The following is a 21800-nucleotide window of genomic DNA, read 5'->3' on the forward strand; positions in this document are numbered from 1 at the left end:
ATAATCAGCACAGGTTTTTGGTGTTGTCTTCTTAGGTAGAGCTATAAACAGTGAATTAGACCAACCATTAGGTAGTTGTCCGCTGGTATAAATAGTATTGAAAAACAAAGTTATAGCCTCTAAAACATTTCTATCATTTATAAGCTTGTATATTTCAGTTGGAATTTCATTAGGACCAGTCGCCCTGCCATCTCTTGATGATTGTATGGCTTTTATAACCTCAGAGCGTGTTATTAGGGGTTCGTCGAAGTTAGTAATATCGGATGGTGAACTACTCCTATCGTCTTCGAATAGGTTCGTAACGTAATTTTCCCATTCTTTAAGTTTGTCCTCTACTTTATATATTACTTTACCATGTTAATTATGTAGCAATGCAGTTTGTTTCTTATATACCAGCCGCTTCTTTCACTTTTTTATACATGTTATACGTGTCGTATCTGTTTTCAAGTTCTTCAATGTCATGACACTGTTTGGCTAGATGTTGACTCTTTGCTTCTCGTATTTTACGTCGAATTTTTTTGTATGGTGTTATAAAGTGTTTCGTTGTTTTTCGCTAGTCGCCGTTGTTCCATCAACTGCAATATGTCATCTGTCATCCAAGCCTGCATTTTTAGCTTTGACCTGTCTTGTTAATCTCTCACACAGATTTCTTTTACTGTTGTTACGATTTTATTTAAGCCCTCATCGACATTTTCGCCAATATTTTCCCAAATTAAATTTTCGTTCAGTTGTCTTTGAACTGATTCCTTAACTTTCTCGTCTTGTAATTAGGCTGTATCAATATTTTTGCGAGATTTCTTTTTGATCACCTTTTTAATTTTAATTGGGTTACAGCTACTATGGGATTGTGATCAGACCCAATGTCAGCACCTGGATAAGTTTTAACTGATTTGATGCAGTTTCTAAATCGATTTTTTACTAGAATGAAGTCGATTTGGTTCCTAATAATTTTGTCCTCCGATTCTGCATTTGACTTCCAGGTGTAGAGTCTTCTCGGTGGTAGTTTAAAGTGAGTATTCGATATAATGAAATCGTTTTCTTGACAGAACTGGACAAGTCGATCTCCATGTTCGGTTTTGTTTCCCAAGCCATAATCCCCCACAATGTTCAAACAGCGTCCTTTTAGTCCAAGTAATGAAGCTTAAAATAGGACAAAACCTCGCAATTTTTACAGAATGCATCGATTTGCTTGAAAATTTGAAAATAAGTAGTGAATAATCCAAGGATCAAAATCTATATCATGCTGAAATGCGCTTTTACCATGGGGGTGGTTGCCACACCCTCTCGAGGGTGGAAATTTTTTATTATACTTTAATCGCAAAAGTTCATAAAACCGTTCATTTTAAGCAAAAAATGTTCTATACATTTTTTTGATATAATTGATAGTTTTCGATTTATTCGCTATCGAAAGTGTTAGTTTTTTTATCAAAATATCAATGTTTTTAATAAGTTTTCTGCTAAGAACTCCAAAAGTTTTCGTTTTATGAAAACAATTTTACCTAACAAAAATGTAGCTTATGAACAAGTAAACAAAACCACTTTTTTAAATTTTCTTTAAGACCAATACTAATCGAGCTATACTTTATTATATGTTGGCTCTTCTTCGTCAAATGCTAAATATTGTAGTTTCAAAGTCAAAAGACGGAAAAACTATGCATTTTTCGAGGACAACTTGTTGAAACTAAAGTACTTAAAAATATCTATCTCCAGAAATAAAAAAAAGTCTCTAGCTCAAAAATTAAGTGACTTATAATGAAAATAATGTCAGTCCCCATTTTTTTCAGCGAAAAAGTGATCGTAAGCAACCCCCTAATCACCACCCTAATTAAAATTAGTCATTAATCTTATTTGGGCTTTTTTATTTATGTATTATTAATAGGCTTGAGAAGTTTCATCGGCTTAGAATGATTAGTTTGAACAAAAATGGAGTTAAAAGCGAATAACGAATTTTTGTAGTTTGGAAAAAATGGCCTTTTCTTAAGAATAGCAAGATTAGCATCAGAGATACGAAAAAATATTTTAATATGAAATTGTAGCTTATTTAATTCCCAAGAATCTGGTTTGCAAAAGTTTTTTTTGCGCCGAAAATTGAGTGAGCTATTGACAATTAAATCTTGTAATAACATGCAAAAACCACCTTTACCAACCCTTTCAAAGTCACCTCTTTTTGCGACTCAGGATTTTAAAAGGATTTAGTATAAATAAGCTTATAGATCTTTAAAAAAAATTTAAAAAAATTTTTTACCAAACTTTCTAGGATAAAAAATAAAAAAGTTATGGTTAAAAAATCAATATTTTTTTTTGAAAAAAAAAGGAGAAATCCAATTGGAAGCATAATAATGTAAGTTGGCGGTGTTTTTCGTCATTGGCCTTATTCATTCTTATTTTCTTATGTATTAGTAATAGATTCTAGAAGTTTCAGTGGCTTAGAATGATTAATTTTAAAAAAATTGGAGTTCAAAGCGAATAACGAATTTTTGTAGTTTGGTATAAAATGCCATTTTCTTCAGAATAGAAAGATTAGCATCAGAGATACGAAAAAATATTTCAATATAAAATTGTAGGTTATTTAATTCACAAGAACATGGTTTAAAAAAAATTTTTTTACGACAAAAATTGAGTGAATCGTAAATGACTATATCGAAAAACATTGATTTTTTCTATTCAAAACTAACACTTTCGATAGCGAATAAATCGAAAACTATTAATTTTATCAAAAAAATGTATAGAACATTTTTTGCTTAGAATGAATGTTTTTATCAACTTTTGCGGTCAAAATATAATAAAATATTTCCACCCCCGCGATGGGGTGGCAACCACCCCCAGCGTAAAAGCGCCTTTCGGCATCATATAGATTTTGATCCTTGGACTATCCGCTACTTATTCTCAAATTTTCAAGCAAATCGATCCATTCTGTAAAAATTGCGAGGTGAAAAGCTTCGCTTCCTGGCCTATTTGCCGACTTTAGCGTTAAAATCTCCGAGGACTATGGCTGCTGCTTTGACAAGATCTAGAGCATCAGTAAGATCTTTGTAAAATGCTTCTAATTTATCTTCTATGCATGAGTTAAAAAAAAAGAGATCTATGCATGAGTTAAAAGAAATGACCAGAGACAGCGATCTTTAGAGACGGACAATACACGACATCACGACGACCATTACACTACCTCCGGTGGCTCAGAACTGAAAAGAGAAATACAAACTATGGGCTTCTTCATGATGTCTAGTATCTACTAAACTCGGATTTTAGGATCAGAACATCAGAATGCACATAATTTAAAGGATACAACATACAAATTAGCAATAATAAAGATAACTTATATCACGTTTCTCTTTACACTTTTTTTGATACACGTGCCCAGATAACGAACACACACTATCTATTGCTTGAGCTAAAATTGTATCTAACTATCCATATTTATTTATAGAATTTGTTGAATTATTAGTTACATAATTACAAAAATAGTAAATTAAATACTATTCGGAGACTTTTTTCATAATTTTTTAAGCGCAATTCAAAACATCTAACAATATCTCGAGTCCAAGGGTTTATAGTTCACGATTTTTGACAAACTATTATCAGTTCGATGTCAAAAGTTTATTATCTATAACTGGTTCGATCCGGCTGTGTTGAACACATTTTCTGCCCCAATTAACCTTTTATCAAAAATCCTATTAAATTTAATGCGCATTTCCTCAGTATTGCATCTGTAATTTGTATGGAGTAAACTCCAAAAAATGGTATTCAATAAGAATTTTATTTTACGTATTTCCTGTAAATAAACACAACAAAAAATAAACAGTACAGATGTTGCTGTTGCTTATGTATGTAATAGTTTATTTTATGCCTAGTTGCACCAACACATTTTAAGCTTAAGACGTGCAAACATTTTATTGAAAAATCCTTTGTAAAAGGTATATTTTTTTTATTAAAATTCCTTTAAGAGCTAAATTCCACAACGTGTTCAATTTTCTTACAAAATCATCATCAGTGTTAAAAAATAAACAGGTTGAATGCTAGCTGAGCCACCAAAGACATACCAGGGTGAGAATCCCTTAAATTGCATACAGTTATGTTATAAATGCATATTTGCTTGAAATTCCATATCGATGGGTTTTTGACAAAACATCGTAACCGACAAAACGCACATTTTACAGGAGACGACTTTTTCTTCTACCGACTTTTTGGTTAATATAATTAAAATTTTGAAACTGTAATAAATTAGTACCTAAAAAAATAATATTAAAGATAACAAAAAGATCAAGGCAGGTTTTGTTTATATTTGATTCAGAGTTGGACCACCATCTCCATATAGCTATTTCAGTATCCTTATGCCTCATCGGTGAAGCTCAGAAGTCTCAACTCTGAAGGAAATACAAACAATTCTGCCAATTTAAGGCAAACCATCGCAATGCAATGAACCTACCTCTGAGACGCAATTCAGCGACATCTCTCGTATTACGAGGAAAACAACGAAAAGCCCCAGATGCAAAGTTTACTACCTTTTAAACAATTAGAATAATTGAAATAAAAATATAATAAACAATATTTTAAATCCAAGATTTTTCGTTAATAAACTGCTTTCTGGCTGCATCCCATATCTCCGGATTTTACAATATATAATCACAAGAGACGACGAAAGTAGGAGAAAGCAAATAGAGGACGCTTAGGCCACGCATTTACCTTCCCTTCGTCAAGGAAAAGGACCGAAAGACAGTTTCTAAATACTCAAACTGAGTAAAAATGAAAAAGATAAAAAAAAGATCAAGGCAGGTTTTGTTTATATTTGATTCAGAGTTGGACCACCCTCTCCATATAGCTATTTCAGCATCCTTATGCCCATCGGTGAAGCTCAGAAGTCTCAACTCTGAAGGAAATACAAACAATTCTGCCAATTTAAGGCAAACCATCGCAATGCAATGAACCCACCTCTGAGACGCAATTCAGCGACATCTCTCGTATTACGAGAAAAACAACGAAAAGCCCCAGATGCAAAGTTTACTACCTTTTAAACAATTAGAATAATTGAAATAAAAATATAATAAACAATATTTTAAATCCAAGATTTTTCGTTAATAAACTGCTTTCTGGCTGCATCCCATATCTCCGGATTTTACAATATTATAATCACAAGAGACGACGAAAGTAGGAGAACGCAAATACAGGACGCTTAGGCCACGCATTTACCTTCCCTTCGTCAAGGAAAAGGACCGAAAGACAGTTTCTAAATACTCAAACTGAGTAAAAATGAAAAAGATAAAAAAAAAAGATCAAGGCAGGTTTTGTTTATATTTGATTCAGAGTTGGACCACCATCTCCATATAGCTATTTCAGCATCCTTATGCCTCATCGGTGAAGCTCAGAAGTCTCAACTCTGAAGGAAATACAAACAATTCTGCCAATTTAAGGCAAACCATCGCAATGCAATGAACCCACCTCTGAGACGCAATTCAGCGACATCTCTCGTATTACGAGGAAAACAACGAAAAGCCCCAGATGCAAAGTTTACTACCTTTTAAACAATTAGAATAATTGAAATAAAAATATAATAAACAATATTTTAAATCCAAGACTTTTCGTTAATAAACTGCTTTCTGGCTGCATCCCATATCTCCGGATTTTACAATATATAATCACAAGAGACGACGAAAGTAGGAGAAAGCAATTGTTTAAAAGGTAGTAAACTTTGCATCTGGGGCTTTTCGTTGTTTTCCTCGTAATACGAGAGATGTCGCTGAATTGCGTCTCAGAGGTGGGTTCATTGCATTGCGATGGTTTGCCTTAAATTGGCAGAATTGTTTGTATTTCCTTCAGAGTTGAGACTTCTGAGCTTCACCGATGAGGCATAAGGATGCTGAAATAGCTATATGGAGATGGTGGTCCAACTCTGAATCAAATATAAACAAAACCTGCCTTGATCTTTTTTATCTTTTTCATTTTTACTCAGTTTGAGTATTTAGAAACTGTCTTTCGGTCCTTTTCCTTGACGAAGGAAAGGTAAATGCGTGGCCTAAGTGTCCTCTATTTGCTTTCTCCTACTTTCGTCGTCTCTTGTGATTATATATTGTAAAATCCGGAGATATGGGATGCAGCCAGAAAGCAGTTTATTAACGAAAAGTCTTGGATTTAAAATATTGTTTATTATATTTTTATTTCAATTATTCTAAATAATATTAATTGAAGAAAAAAAACTGTAATATAACATTCTTTTATTAAATTATATAACCTACGACACTTTGTCAGACCTCGTCTGTGTAAATTTTAGTTGAAGCTTGTCGCTTAAGATAAACATACGATAGTTTCAAGGTATCAATCTATAAATGAATATAATTAAATAACGTAAGTATCTTAACAGAAAAAATATTATTAATAATAAAAATCGACAAAGAAAAATAAAATTTATTACGTATATTAATCTGTGACACTGCACTAAAAGAGGTACTATTCAAAAAAAAAAAAGAATGTGTGTGTACTTTGTACGCACGTAAGAAGATATTCTTCTATTATATAATAGGTAATTTAAATGAAGTAAATATACTTAAAAGGTTATTTGTACTTATTTTATTTAAAAATCAAACTAACTTTCTTATCTACCACTTTCAAAAAAAGAAGCATATCTTCAAAAATTATATAATAATATACTTACAATCATAAAATCTATAAAAAAAATAAAAAAATAATAACCTGCTTGGGGCTCGAACCCACTTCACGTCTACCGCGCCGTACGAAAGTTGACGCCATTTCAAACTGCACCAAACTCTCGTATACGTCATGTGGGAATATACACAAACTAAACATTTACACCATAAATTTATATGAATTTAATAAAATTATTAGTTTGATTTTTGTCGAAATAAAATACAACAAAATATAGAGTAAGAAAACGATATATGAGATGAAGATTTGTAGAAAATTTGTTCGTAATCAGATTATGTAAATTAAAGCATTGCCTACTAACATGTAACTACATTATTTTGTTTACATTTTCCAAATAGATAGGTGTTGAAACTATTAGGTATTTCCAACTGAAACATTTAGAATTACGTACCTGCGGCTTTTCAAAACTATTTAAAAAGTCACTATAATTATAAATTTGATTTTATTTCTGTCCACACATCAATAAAAACTAATATTATACAATATTTTTGTTTACCGATAACCTCCATATTGAACAAGTATTGACAGATCATTTCAAAATTTCAACACCCAATCAGAGTCCGTATAACCACTAATAGGTACCATACTGTCGGTGTGCGCATGCGCGGGGATCAATCAAATTTTACCCTCAATCGATTCGCCGCTAAAGAAGAATATCTTCAAAAATCTCAAAAATTTAATTCAAATGATACGGACGTCCCAAAAAAATGTAATTTTTGAGAACTTCGTAGTTTTGCAGAATAACTACCAGCTTAAGAGGGAATAACTTACTCAAGTTTGAACAGATATTACAATTTTATAGGTGTTTTTTAAAGCTTAAGATGTAATCTTTAAAATGCACTAAATTATTTTGCTTTAGACATATGAAATAAACAACTTCTTATTGAGAAAATTAAGAAAGATAAAAAAAATGTAATAAAATAACCCAAAAATATCAGTTAAAAAACTGTTTGTACAAAGTCATCAAAACCTTTTTTTCTACAACCACTATTCAAAGTGCACTTTTCTGCACGGTTTTATGTTAGCAAACTTGATATTTTCTCACAGTATAAGATATTTGACGTTTGTGTGCAGAAAAGTGACGTTTCTGTGCCGCAAAGTGACGTTTCTGTGCCGCAAAGTTCTTTTCTGCACAGTTGACTACCTCATTCTGAGTAACGTTATATTCTGTTTACATCCGTGGACTACCGCATTCTGAGTAACGTTATATTCTGTTTACATCCGTGGTTAAACTTTAGACAAATATATAACCTATAAGACAATTATTATATTTAACTATAGCATAGAAACTAAATTATGGATGTTACAACTGTTTTATTTTACAATTTTATTCTTATTAAACATTTTATAATTATCAAATAACCAATAAGGATTTAGCAACCTGTGCAAGAGACGTCGAATGAAGTAGGTTTTGTGTAAATCCGTGACTGCATAAATATAATGTCAATAATGTGTAATAATTGTTTAAATTTAAACAAATTAAGGCAGTGCATTAATTTTTTAACTGATTTCTGTGCAATTTATTTAGGTATAAGGAATTTAAATTGATTAGTAGGTATTAATTAAATACAGTTTAAAATTTATCACATAGGTACCTATTATAATTAATCGTCGTTTGGAAATTGTGATTTTTATTTTTAGGAAAAACTGTGCTTGTAGAAAAAGTATAGTGTGAAACACGTGCAGAAAGGTAATTTCTCACTCGTTTGAATTGCGGCACTCGCTTGCGCTCGTACCGCAACTTTTCAAACTCGTGAGAAATTAGTACCTTTCTGCACTTGTTGCACAATATACTATTCTGTACAACTTGCCTAAAATACATTTAATAACAAGCTTTTTTTGAGCTCTTATACAGTATGTCTGCGTAACTTGGAACCTATTGATAACTTTTTACTATCAGTTTAAAAAAAACTATCAGATATTAAATTTTATTAATTTCATACGAGGTATGTCAAAAAATATGTATCTTGTTCAAGAGTAAAGTAGCTTTATCAATATCGAAAATTGTTAATAAAAAAAGTTGTTTGAAATTAAAAACTATGTTTCAATATTCGTTCTATATTGACTCCCCTGCATTTATCTCAGGTTTCAGTAAACTTACTACAAGTTGATATATTTTGGTTGCAAATATAATATTTATGATATTTCCACAAGAACAACTAAAAAACAAAGGTTATGTCATTACCAAATTAGTAAATAAGTCTTAAAATTCTGTTAAAAAGACAATAAACCATAAAAACAGGTATTAAAAACTTACCGCATCTATTGAATAAGAGGATTTATCAAAACTACCACTATTTTCGTTTTAAATTGTTCTAGCGAAATAAAAAATTTTCACTGACTGAGTTCTAACACATTTAAGATAACACTGAGTAATTCTCCTAACGGTCATTTTGGTCATTGAATCTTATCGTAAGCGGCAAAACATGCAAACGTAACCGACAAAATTTATGGCGCTTACTATAATCTGTCGGTACTACCTTGTCGTTTACGATACCAAAGGCACAAATTGAGCTTGAAATGCGGTGGTTACGATAAAAATTAAATTAAATTTTAGACACTAAGGGCCGGTTGTTCGAACGCTAATCAACAATGATCATTATCAAATATTTAATTACTGTCAATGTCAACTTTGATTGGGTTGCTGAAATCATAATTATTGATTACAATTATGAAATTACTTAATCAATTATGTTAATAATTGTTATGTTAATTGATTAACTAATCTCATAATTATAATCAATTATGTTTTCAGCAACCCAATAGAAGTTGACATTGACAGTTGATGACAGTAATTAAATATTTGATAGTGATCATTGTTGATTAGCGTTCGAACAACCGGCCCTTAGGATGTTATTATGGGAAAAATAATTTTGAATTAGCTGTAAACTATCGTAAGGAACCATTTAAGATAAAAATCCCATTTTCGGAAAATTGATGCTTACGATGTTTTGTCAAAAACCCGTCGATGATAGATAAAATTTATAATAGCCCGGGAGGTAGTGTCAAATTTGACCGTTTTCTTTTTATTTAATTAGGTGTTCCAAAGCTTATTAACAAATGATGTGTCAGCTGGCCTAAAACAGGGGATTTTGGGCAAGAAATAGTAAAATATGAAACTTACTGGAAAAACGCTACAACTTATATGTCAAATATTATCTCCGTGACTTACATCTATTAATGGCCTAGATTACTTGGCTCCTAGCTTTCGCTCAGGCTACCCGGGTTCAATTCCTGTCGTTGAAATTTTTTTTGTTTTTAAAATTGACATTTTATTTTGAAAAATTGTTATTTTTATAATACCACATTTTTATTATTTATACGAGACAATATAAAAAAGTCTGTATGTCTTTTATAGAATCGTAAACTATGCATTTGATCATATTATGATTGACTTTAATAAGCAACTGTACATGAACCCCTGAAGGTTCCTAAATTGGTACGACCAATCTAAGTGAAAAAGGGGGTGCCCCCCCCGACATTATTTTCTATTTTTTTGGACAAACTGTTTTTTCTTAATTTTATATGTTGTAGAACCGAAAGATACAACCCCAAATTTTCACTTTGCTGTCACCAACCCCCATTTTTTAATAGCAATCTAAATATTTCCCTATTCTCTATATTCTATAATATATCAAAACGAATGTTTGTATGTATATCCCTTATAGAATCGTAAACTATGTATGTATTTGGTAGAAAAAAGCATACGTAATATTTTTGATTATTTTTTGGCTTTTTGGTAATTTTTAGGTATCTAACTTTTAAACATTATCAGCGAGGTTTGCCGAGTCAGCTAGTTAATAATAAAGAAATATTCTTGGACTAGTGTGGCAAAGATTTTTAAGTACCTATAAATCAATAGTTTATGAATTTTAGACTGTAATAAAAAAGCGTCAGCTGCATCATGTACGTGGCAAATTTTTTTTATATATTATACAGAATAGGGAAATATTTAGATTGCTATTAAAAAATGGGGGTTGGTGATAGAACAGTGAAAAATTAGGGTTGTATGTATCTTTTGGTTCTACATCACACACAATTAAGAAAAAACAGTTTGTCCAAAAAAATAAAAAAATGTCGGAAGGGGGTGGGGAGAGCAACCCTCTTTTCACTTAGATTGGTAGTACTAACTAAGGTTAGTAACTTACGTCAGGAAACTTCAGGGGTTCATGTACAACAACTTTGCTTCATAAATTTTATGATCTAATGCATAGTTTACGATTCTATAAAAGACATAGACTTTTTATATTGTGTTGCATAAATAATAAAAACGTGGTATTATCAAAAATAATTATTTTTCAAATCAAAATGTCAATTTTAAAAACAAAAAAAAATTCAACGCAAGGAATGGAACCCGAGTCGCCTGGGTGAATGCCAGTAGCTAGGTATTCTAGACCATTATAGACGTAAGTCACGGAGATAAATATTTGACATATAAGTTGTAGCATTTTTCCATCAAGTTCCATATTTTACCTTTTCTTGCCTAAAATCCCCGGTGTAACCTGGGATTTTAGGCAAGTTCCCACCCCTTCTCGGGAGTGGAAATTTTTTTTTGTTAAAATAAGCACGGAAGTGCTTATTGGCACGGAAGTGCTAGAGAACCTAATTTTAAGCAAAAACTATTCTATAATTTTTTTTGACAACTCAATGCTTTTTGAGTTATTCGTGGTTGAGAATTGGCCATTTTCATTGAAATACACCTTTTAGAACGGTTTTTTACGAATACCTTAAAAACTATGCTTCTAACTAAAAAAACATATCAAACATTTTTGTACCTGATAAAAAAACAAAGAGATTCGTTTTCTTCATAAATCTTTAAATAAAAGTTTATTATTTTGGTGCATGCTGAAATCAGTGTATTCAATTTGAAATAATAGAGAAAAGGTCGATTTTGGGTGTATAATGCTAATGCTAATGCCAATACCTAGTAGTGCTTGAAAAGACCTTTAAAATGAGCCATATTAAATGTCGATTACACTCAAACTAAGCGAGATATGCTGCAAAGAAATTGATGACTAATGTATTTTAAAAAAAAAATAAGAAGTTGATTTAACCCACCATCCACCAGAATTTAAATGCATCGTTTTTCTTCTATAGTACCTTTTATTATAGTATTATTTCTATGTTAAAAAGTTGGACGGGTTTAAAATGAATGGTTTAAAAAAATAAGATCAAATTATAGAGCGCATTTTTAAACATTCTTAAAAATCTTCCCTTATGTCCATGTAACTTGAAAATGATAAAGTATACGCTAATGATAAATAAAAACAAAATTGTTATCTAAAAACCCTACATTTTTGTGCAGTATCTTTTTTTTTATATCTCTTATCATTTTCAAGTTACATGAAGAAAACGAAGATTTTTAATAAAATTTAAAAAGGCGCTGTATACATTGGTCTTATTTTTTTTAAAAAACCATTCATTTTAAACCCGTCCAACTTTTTCAAGATAGAAATAACACTATAATAAACAGTATTGTAGAAGGAAAATGCTGCATTTAAATTCTGGTGGATGAGGGGATAAACATACTTCTCATTGTTTCTTAAAATACATTAGTCATAAATTTCTTTGCAGCATATCTCGCTTAGTATAAATGTAATCGACATTTAATATTGCTTATTTTGAAGGCCCTTTCAAGCACTACAAAAGGTATTGGTAGCATTAACACCTAAAATCGACAGTTTCTCTGTTATTTCAAGTTGAATAAACCGATATGAGCATCCACCAAAAACTTTTTTCACTTACCATATAATTATCTTTTTTTATTATAACTAGAAGAGTTATGGAGGGACGAATCTCTTTGTTTTTTTTTATAAGCTACAAAAATTATTAATATAGTTTTTTAGTTAGAGGTATAGTTTTTTAGGTATTCGCAAAAAACCCGTCCGAAAAGGTGTCATTTTTCAATTAAAATAACCAATTTTCAACCACGAATAACTCAAAAAGTATTGAGTTTTAAAAAAATATATTGAACAGTTTTTCCTTAGAATTTGGTTCTATAGTAACTTTCGTGATTATTTTGACTAAAAAATTTTCCACTCCCTTGAAGGGATGGGAACCGCCCCCAAGATAAAAGCGCCATCGTATCTGCCATCGGCAGACTTGGTTTCTTGAGCTATTCCCTACTTACTGTGAAAATATCAAGTAAATCGATGTAGTAGGATGGAATTCGGATCCAAATACCCTCATTGACAAGAGTCACAGTCATATTTTGTCTACATGCTGCAAAGAACATCTCCAATTAGTTATGTTATAAGATAGGAGAAATCTTTAGTTGAATCGTCTTTTTTTGGTTTTAAGTTGTTCTATTATTTCTGTGCTTCCTGAGTATGCTGTTCCTAGTTGTTACTCTCTCTCGTTTTTATGCAATTTTATTTGTAGGTCAGGGAATAGTCCAGAGTTACTCCAAGATCTTCAGATTGGTCTGATCCAGTGGTTTTAGTTGGTAGGTACATAACTGGTCAGAGGGCATGAGGCACATATTATATTATAATCCATATTCTGGATGTTATATTCTAGTATGTGTTCGTTTCCGAGGACACGGACAGTACTAGGGACATCTTCCCTAGTCGGTTTACTTAGATCCTTTCTACCTTGGTAAAAAAAAAGTTTACACTGGTTCACCCGCGTGGTAAAGACTACATTTCTTGGATATGAGAATAGAAATTGAGTAGGAGGAGGTAGCGCTGTTGTAGTACCTCTTTGAATCTTCCTTTGGATCAGTATCTTCTTCTTCTTTTTCTTCTTCTTCGTCTTCTTTAAGTGCCATCTCCGCGACGGAGGTTTCATCATGGCTCTTCGGACTTTAGAAACGGCTGCTCTGAAAAGTTCATTTGATGTACATCCGTACCATTTTCTCAGGTTGCCCAGCAACGATATTCTCTGTCTCCCTTTGCTTCTTTTTCCTTGAATCGTTCCCTACATAATTAATTGGAGCAAGTTGTATCTCTCTTCACGTGTCATATGTCCGAGATATTTTAATTTTCTTGTTTTGATGGTATTTAAGATTTACATCATCTTTAAGATTATTCATCTTTCTCAGAATCGCTTTGTTTGTGAGGTGTTCTGCCCACAATATTTTTAGAATTCTTCTGTACACCCACAACTCGAATGATTCTAGTTTTTTCATTGATGCTGCATTCAAGGTCCAAGCTTTTATTCCGTAAAACAAAGTCGAGAAAACGTAGTATTCAACCAACCCAACTCTTAGCTCCAACTTCAAATCTCTTGTGCAGGGCACTTTCCTCATTTTGCTAAAAGTTGCTCTAGCCTTTTCTGTTCTGATTTTGATTTCCTGGAAATAATCACCTGTGGAGTTAACCATTTTTTTAAGAAGCTATTTGCTTGTGGCATTTTTATTATCAATTATTTTTAATGGGAAATAAGCCACAATTTTACCAAAAAATGATTTTATTAACGTTTCATTTTATTTTATTTTAAAATTAATAATTTTATTTACTATGAAATCTCTAACGCGAGAATTTTACTGTCATCGTTGCATTTGGTTGTCTTTTTAAAGATAGATCACATGCTATGATTTTTTTGTGACGGATATTCTTGAGTTGGGATTGATTTCATGTAATCGAATGAACATTTTTAGTAAAGTCGTTCCAGGAACGCAACTCATAAATATTGGCAATATCATTTTAAAGTCTTCTATTTTAAATTTTTTTTACTTAGCAACAACATTTTTGTTTATTTTAGTAGTATTTTGTATTTTGACAACGAAACCCAATTTGGGCTTCGAAACGTTAATAAAATCAGTTTTTGGTAAAATTGTGGCTTATTTCCCATTAAAAATAGTTGATTGTTTTAAGATATGCATATTGGTGGACTCGTTCGACATTGGGTCCATTTATGAAATATTCTCGTTATTTCTTTGAGTTTTCGATATTCTCATAAATTTTGTCTCCTTGACGTTCATTTTTAGACCGTACTCTTGTTCAAACTCCGCTATTATTGTTACCAGCTTCTGAAGATCCCAATATTTTCGGCTAAGGTGACAGTGTCATCCGCATGTCTAATGTTAAGAATGGGAACTCCATTTACCATAATTCCAGCTGTTTCACCACCAACAGTTTTTTTCAAGATCTCTTCCGAGTAGGTATTAAAAAGAATTGGCAATAATACTCCCTGTCTCACCCCACGTTTGATTTCAATTTCCCCTGACTGCTGATAGTTAACAAATACGTACTTTTGCTCGTAGCTTATAGTATAAATTCGATATAATCCTGAAATTGTAGTCTATCTTCATTTCACCCATATATATATATATATATATATATATATATATATATATATCTTGATTGACGTCCAGGTACCTTTGCATTAGTATATTATGTGAAAAAACAGCTTCACGAGTTCCTAGGCCTTTGCGAAACCCAAATTGCGTATCATCTAATGTTCAGTTTATCAGATATTCGGTTATGGATGACTTTCATTAGTAACTTTAGCACATGGGACAATAACCTAATGGTGCGGTAGTCGCCGCATTCTCTTGCGCTTGTCTTTTAGGCAGATAAATAAAGATCGACGTTAACCATTCTTTGGGTAATATTCCTGAGCTATAAATTTTGTTCAAGAGTATCACTAAAACTTCAATATATCCTGCTCATCTATAATTTTTAGTAGTTTTTAATGCGTGGATCAGTATACAGAATTTTAAAAGAAATATTGTTGTCAGAGAAAAATAGGAAATAATCACACGAACTCCTACGTGGCTTAAGAACTATATTTATAGTTATATAGTTTAGTAAAATAAGAGTACACTACATGTAAATCAAAATGTAAATTCGTACAGGTTGCAACAAATTTTATATCAAAGTTTAGGTGAGTACAAAAGATATTTTCAAGAAAGTTCCAAATCATATAAGGGGATCATTGTTTAAATAATTAAAAAGGGGTTCCTTTTTTCACAATATTTACTTTTTTAACTGCTGAGGTAATTCACATTTTAATGAAGGTCTTTAGGGCTTTTTTACTACAAAGCTGAAGGACAAATATTTCACCTAAGACTTACTAAATTAAATTTGACCTCGTATTTATAAAAATCAAATTTGCAAAAAAATGTTTTTTGCGTTTTAAATAAGCACTATAAGTTGTTTTATTTAAAAGCAGAATTTGCGCTATGTTACCAGTATTAAGCAAAAAAATTGGTTAAAAATTACCTATTTAATAATTTGTGAAATATTTAATTTGTTTATCTAATGTTACAATATTTTAAATTGCAAAAACGCGGTTGTTGCCAAAAGAATATAATCCTGTTTGTAATCTCATTAATTTTATTTTTGTGTGTATGTTTTCGATAAATGCGTTGGTAAATTCAAATTTCGATTTAATTCTAAAATGACATTTGAAAATAGTTTTAATTTGTTTATAATTTGTTTTTTAATAACGTCGCGGGGATTAATCATTTTGAAATGCTGATCCGATAATCAAGTTTCTGGTAATTTTTCACTAATTAACAAATTTTTGTTATTGTTTTTTCTTATTCTTTTTTTGTTTCATATAGAAAAAGATATAGTTTTGCTTATAGAGGGGGTTTCATTAAGAATGTCCAATCTCTGGGTTGTCGATTCTAGACCTCAAAATATTAAAATGTAACCAAAATCACTTAAATAAAATATGGCTCCTTATTGAGTTACAGGGTGTTTTATTTAAAAATTATTTTTTAAATACGGCATACGACAGGGGAAAGCAAATGGTTGACCCTTTCCAAAGTCTACGTCACTGGCTAAATTGTCGTTTTAGTACAATTTTTAGATTCTCCAATACTTTCTATGTAAATAGCTTACTCTTCACTCGTAACGATAAAGTTATTAGTTTTCGAGATACGGCACATGATTAGTGTTTTGTGCCGCTTAATTTTTAATTTCAAATATCTCGAAAGCTAATGATTTTATCGTTAAGACTGTAGAGTATATTCAACATTCTATACGTTAAAATCATTAGTTTTCGAGATATTTGAAACTAAAAATTAAGCGGCACAATATATTAATCAAAATAACTAAATAACTGTGCCGTTACATGTTTAACTTCAAATATCTCGAAAACTAATAACTTTATCGTTACGAGTAAAGAGGATGTTATTTACATAGAGAGTATTGGAGAATCTAAAAATTGTAATAAAATGGCAATTTCACCAGTGACGTAGAATTTGGGAAGGGTCAACCATTTACTGTCCCCTGTCGTACGCCTCTGTTAATAGCCGGAAACTTGTGTGTAACATAATTTCATAGGGTATATAGCACTTACACTTTCTACCAAGTATGAAAAGGTTAAGTCGAATAGTTTTAAAATACTGAGCAAAAATATGTTTTTTTAATTTTTAAATAAAACACCTTGTAACTCAATAAGGAGCCATATTTTATTTAAGCGATTTTGGTTAAATCTTAATATTTTGAGGTCTATAATCTACAACTCAGAGATTGGACATTTTTAATGAAACCCCCTCTATATGAAAAATTATATCTTTTACTATAAGAAAAAAAAAAGAAGAAGAAAAAACGACAAAAAAATTTGTTAATTAGTGAAAAATTCCCAGGAACCGGATTATCGGACCAGCATTTCAAAATGTTTAATCCCCGCGACGTTATTAAAAAAAATAACAAATTATAAACATTTTAGAACAATTTTTAAATGCCATTTTGGAGGGGAGTTAAATTGAAATTTGAATTTATCGATACATTTATCGAAAACATACATAAAAATAAAAGTAATGAGGTTTTACATATATTTATATTCTTTTGGTAACAACCGCGTGTTTGCAATTGAAAATATAGTAACATTTAATAAACAAATTAAATATAAATTATTAAATATTTTTTAACCAATGTTTTTTTGCCTAATACTTCTAACATAGCGCAACTTCTCCTATTAAATAAAATAATTTATGGTGCTTATTTAGAACCCAAATAATATTTTTTTGCCAATTTGATTTTTAAATTTTATATATAATTATTTAAATACATAGGGGGTCAAATTTAATTTAGTAAGTCTTAGGTAAAAGATTTATCCTTCAGATTTGTAGAAAAAAAATCCTAAAGAGCTTCGTTAAAATGTAAATTACCTCAGCAGTTAAAAAAGTAAATATTATGCAAAAATGACCCCTTTTTAATTATTTAAACAATGATCCCCTCATATGATTTGGATACTTTTTTGAAAATATCTTTTGTATTCACCTAAATTTTCATATAAAATTTATTCCAACCTGTACGGAATTACATTTTGATTTTTTTTATTTTATTTGGCTAATATGCCCACATTATTATACATGTAGTAAAAAAACCTATATCATTAGTAAAAAAAGTCAATTAGTCAACTAGTGTTTATTTATTTTCAGGTCCCACGAGATTAGTGAAAAAATTAATAAACATAATAAACCCACATCGCCATTACATAATTATCAGCTAGTTTTCACACCAACTAGAATCTCTGATACCGCTAGTTACCTCTCCCATTTAATCTCTCATGCTATTACAGTAATTTATATTTATACGATCTTTAAATTTAATCAGGCGTGTAACAATTAACAGTTTTCATTTTTTTATACTGACCTTGAACTAGATATTAAAAACAATGATTGTCAATTGTTGCAAGAAGGAAACTAGAAGTTATTTGATTAAAGCAGAAAATTTTATTATTATATAATTATTATGTACTATTTGGTCGATTAGATTAACCACAAGAATATAAGTGTTAATTTGTCTCATAGTATTTTTATGTAACACTGCCTGGAGTAATTGCGGGGTGGATCGAGTAGCTCTGCGCATAGGCGTAACCAGGATGATCCTAAGGGGGGGGGTTACAACTACCTGAAAGGGGGGGGTTACAACTACTGGAAGGTCCCTGAGGGCTATGGTGTTAAGCGTATAGAGCTCAAAGTACATCCCAATGGGGGGGTTACAACCCCCCCCCCTGGTTACGCCTATGGCTCTGCGGTTACCACAGCCGGTCCCAAGCCCGGATAAAATGTGGAGGGTGATTGGCAAGGTTGGTAACCTACCAATCATAAAAACGAATACTGCTCAGAGAAATAATGTGAAGCCTCGGAATCAGTTTGATCATATGAAGACGACCATGGCAAGAAATAAGGACAAAAGAAAAACATTGATAAGACTTACCACATGGAACATCAGATTACTCAACACTAGAGATCAAGAAATCACCCAAGTAGGTATTAAACGAGAAACAAATAGATATATGAGCTCTACATGAAATAGAAAAGAAAGGAAAAGGACAGTCAAGATCAGGTGAATATATATTAATCTACAGTGGAGTAGCAAAACAAAACAGGGCCAAAGAAGGTGTAGCATTTCCAATACATCAAAAATACCAAAATCACATCAATGAGCTTCAATATACAGAATGTACAGAATAAGCCAAATAAAAACGGAACATATGTAGTTAATACTTACAGTGTATCAGAACAGGATTCAGGGCAGGGAGATCAACGGTTGACCATCTGTTTTGTATTACACAGATTATTGAGAAGAAACTGGCCGTCAACCAGGAGGTGCATCTGTTATATGTGGACTTAAGAAAAGCGTATGATAGCATCCCACAAAACAAATTATGGGAAGCATTAGAGAAAACCAATATAAGCGCAAATTTAATAACAGCGACGAAACAATTGTATACCAAAACTGCATCAAGGGTGAAAGTTGGAAGCAGGCTATCGAGAGGATTCCAAATTAGCAAAGGCCTAAAACAAGGGTGCTTCCTTTCACCGACATTATTTAAGATCTACCTCGAACAAACTCTAAAACTTTGGAAACGCAAATGCAAAAACATGGGATTACCGATCAGCAACAATACAATATACACTTTGTCATTTGCAGACGACCAACTTGTACTAGCGCAAGACTACGATGATATAGAATATATGACAAGGAAATTAATAGAGGAGTACAAAAAAGGTGGTTTGGAAATAAACATAAAGAAGACCGAATATATGTGTATCGGTGGGACACAGCAGGACCTTACACTGGGGAATGGCGAAATTATTAAACATTGCGACGCATATAAATACCTTGGTATGACCATCACACAAGAAGGAAGCGTAGACCGGACGATAGAAGAAAGAAACAACCAGGGAAGAAAAGCAATTACCCTTCTCAATAGCATCCTCTGGGACCAGTCAATATCAAACAACAACAAACATAGAATATACAATACAATTGTTAAGAGTATAATCACTTACAGCAGTGAAGTATGGCAAATAAAAGAAAGATACAAGAGAAAACTTGAAGCAACAGAAATGGATTTCTGGAGGCGCTCAGCAGGAAAATCAAGATTAGAAAGGGTAACCAACAACAGAATTAGGGAAATAATGAATGTGAAACACACAATAGTAGATGACATTAGTACCAAACAGCTTAGATGGTATGGACACGTACAAAGAATGTCCGAAGAACGACTCCCGAAACAAATCCTAACGTGGACCCCTCATGGTAGACGAAAAAGAGGAAGACCCCGCCTGAGTTGGAGAGAAGGCATAAATCGAGAAATGAGAGAAAGAGAATTGGATGAAGACCTTTGGATGGACCGAAGTGAATGGCGACTAGGCATCGGAAGACGTAGGAGAACGTTTTAAAACCGATATATATATATATATATATATATATATATATATATATATATATATATATATATATATATATATATAAAACGGAACATATGTAGTTAATACTTACAGTGTATCGGAACTACGTTTGAAATATTCGACCAATATAAAAGTTTGACAAACATAAATCATAGCAACTCAACTACCTGTCTCCTTTTAGGCTAAGGCTACGACCAGACAAGCGACAATTTACGGCGCCATAAGAGCAGTAAAATGAAGCGCGAAAATTGGTCCCGCGGTGAGTGTAGTGGATGGCCAGACTGAGCTGTAAAATATCTCGCAGCAACATCGAACGGGTCCATCTTCAGCGTCGTGTCGCAAACAAATTGACCTAGGTCCAAATTTGTAGCTCATCTAGCCACAACCACGACCAAAACACTGTAATTACATCTCGCGACACGCAGTAATTTACATCCCAGTCTGGCCATGCTTTTTACTGCAGTTACTGCTGCTTCATTTTACTGCTGTTACAGCGCCGTAAGAGCAGCAAAATGAAGCGGCCGTAAAAAGCATGACCAGACGGGGATGTAAATTACGGCGTGTCGCGAGATGTAAATACAGTGTTTCGGTCGTTGTTGTGGTAAGATGAGCTACAAATTTGGACCCAGATCCTTCTTACCAGGACCCATTTTCGCGCTTCATTTTACTGCTCTTATGGCGCCGTAAATTGTCGCTTGTCTGGCCGTAGCCTTAGCCTAAAAGGAGACAGGTAGTTGAGTTGCTATGATTTATGTTTGTCAAACTTTTATATTGGTAGACTATTTCAAACATAGTTCCGATACACTGTATTAACTGCGTATGTTCCGTTTTTATTTGGCTTATTCTGTATAGCAGAAAGAATAATTAAAAGAGAAACAAATAAATATATGAGCTCTACATGAAATAAAAAAAAGGAAAAGTACAGTCAAGATCAGGTGTATGTACATATATTAATCTACAGTGGAGTAGCAAAAGAAAACAGGGCCAAAGAAGGTGTCGCATTACCAATACATCAAAAATACCAAAATCACATCAATGAGCGTCAATATAATTATATATCAGAAAGAATAAAAATTAGAATGGAAAAGGAAGACCTGAACATCATCGGAGTGTACGGCCCAGAAAATACCAAGCCTCAAACAACAAGGGAAATCTGTTATGACGAATTACAACAAGTAGTAGATCAAGTTAGAGGGAAGATGACAGTGGCGTAATAAACTCCGTCGGGCCCCCCGCAGAATTAGAAATGGGGCCCCCTTTAAAAAATTACTAAATGCAACATGTGTAACAAATACCTATATGTGTTACTGTTACAGTCCAGTAAATGAACGTAAAATATGGCGATACCGTGTAATTTTCAGTGTCACCACCGAAGTGGTCAACTCAAGACTTTTCGAGATATTTATGAGTACAAATGTTTATTGTTCAACAAACACCACGTTGTTAGGTCATTTTTCGCAAATAGTTCAAAGAGTAAGTATTTGATCGAACAGACTATTGTTAGCAAAAATGTATCTAGCTTATAAAAAAAATGAAACAA

The sequence above is a fragment of the Diabrotica virgifera genome, chromosome 6, assembly GCF_917563875.1.
Source record: "Diabrotica virgifera virgifera chromosome 6, PGI_DIABVI_V3a".
In the NCBI taxonomy this organism is placed as follows: Eukaryota; Metazoa; Arthropoda; class Insecta; order Coleoptera; family Chrysomelidae; genus Diabrotica; species Diabrotica virgifera.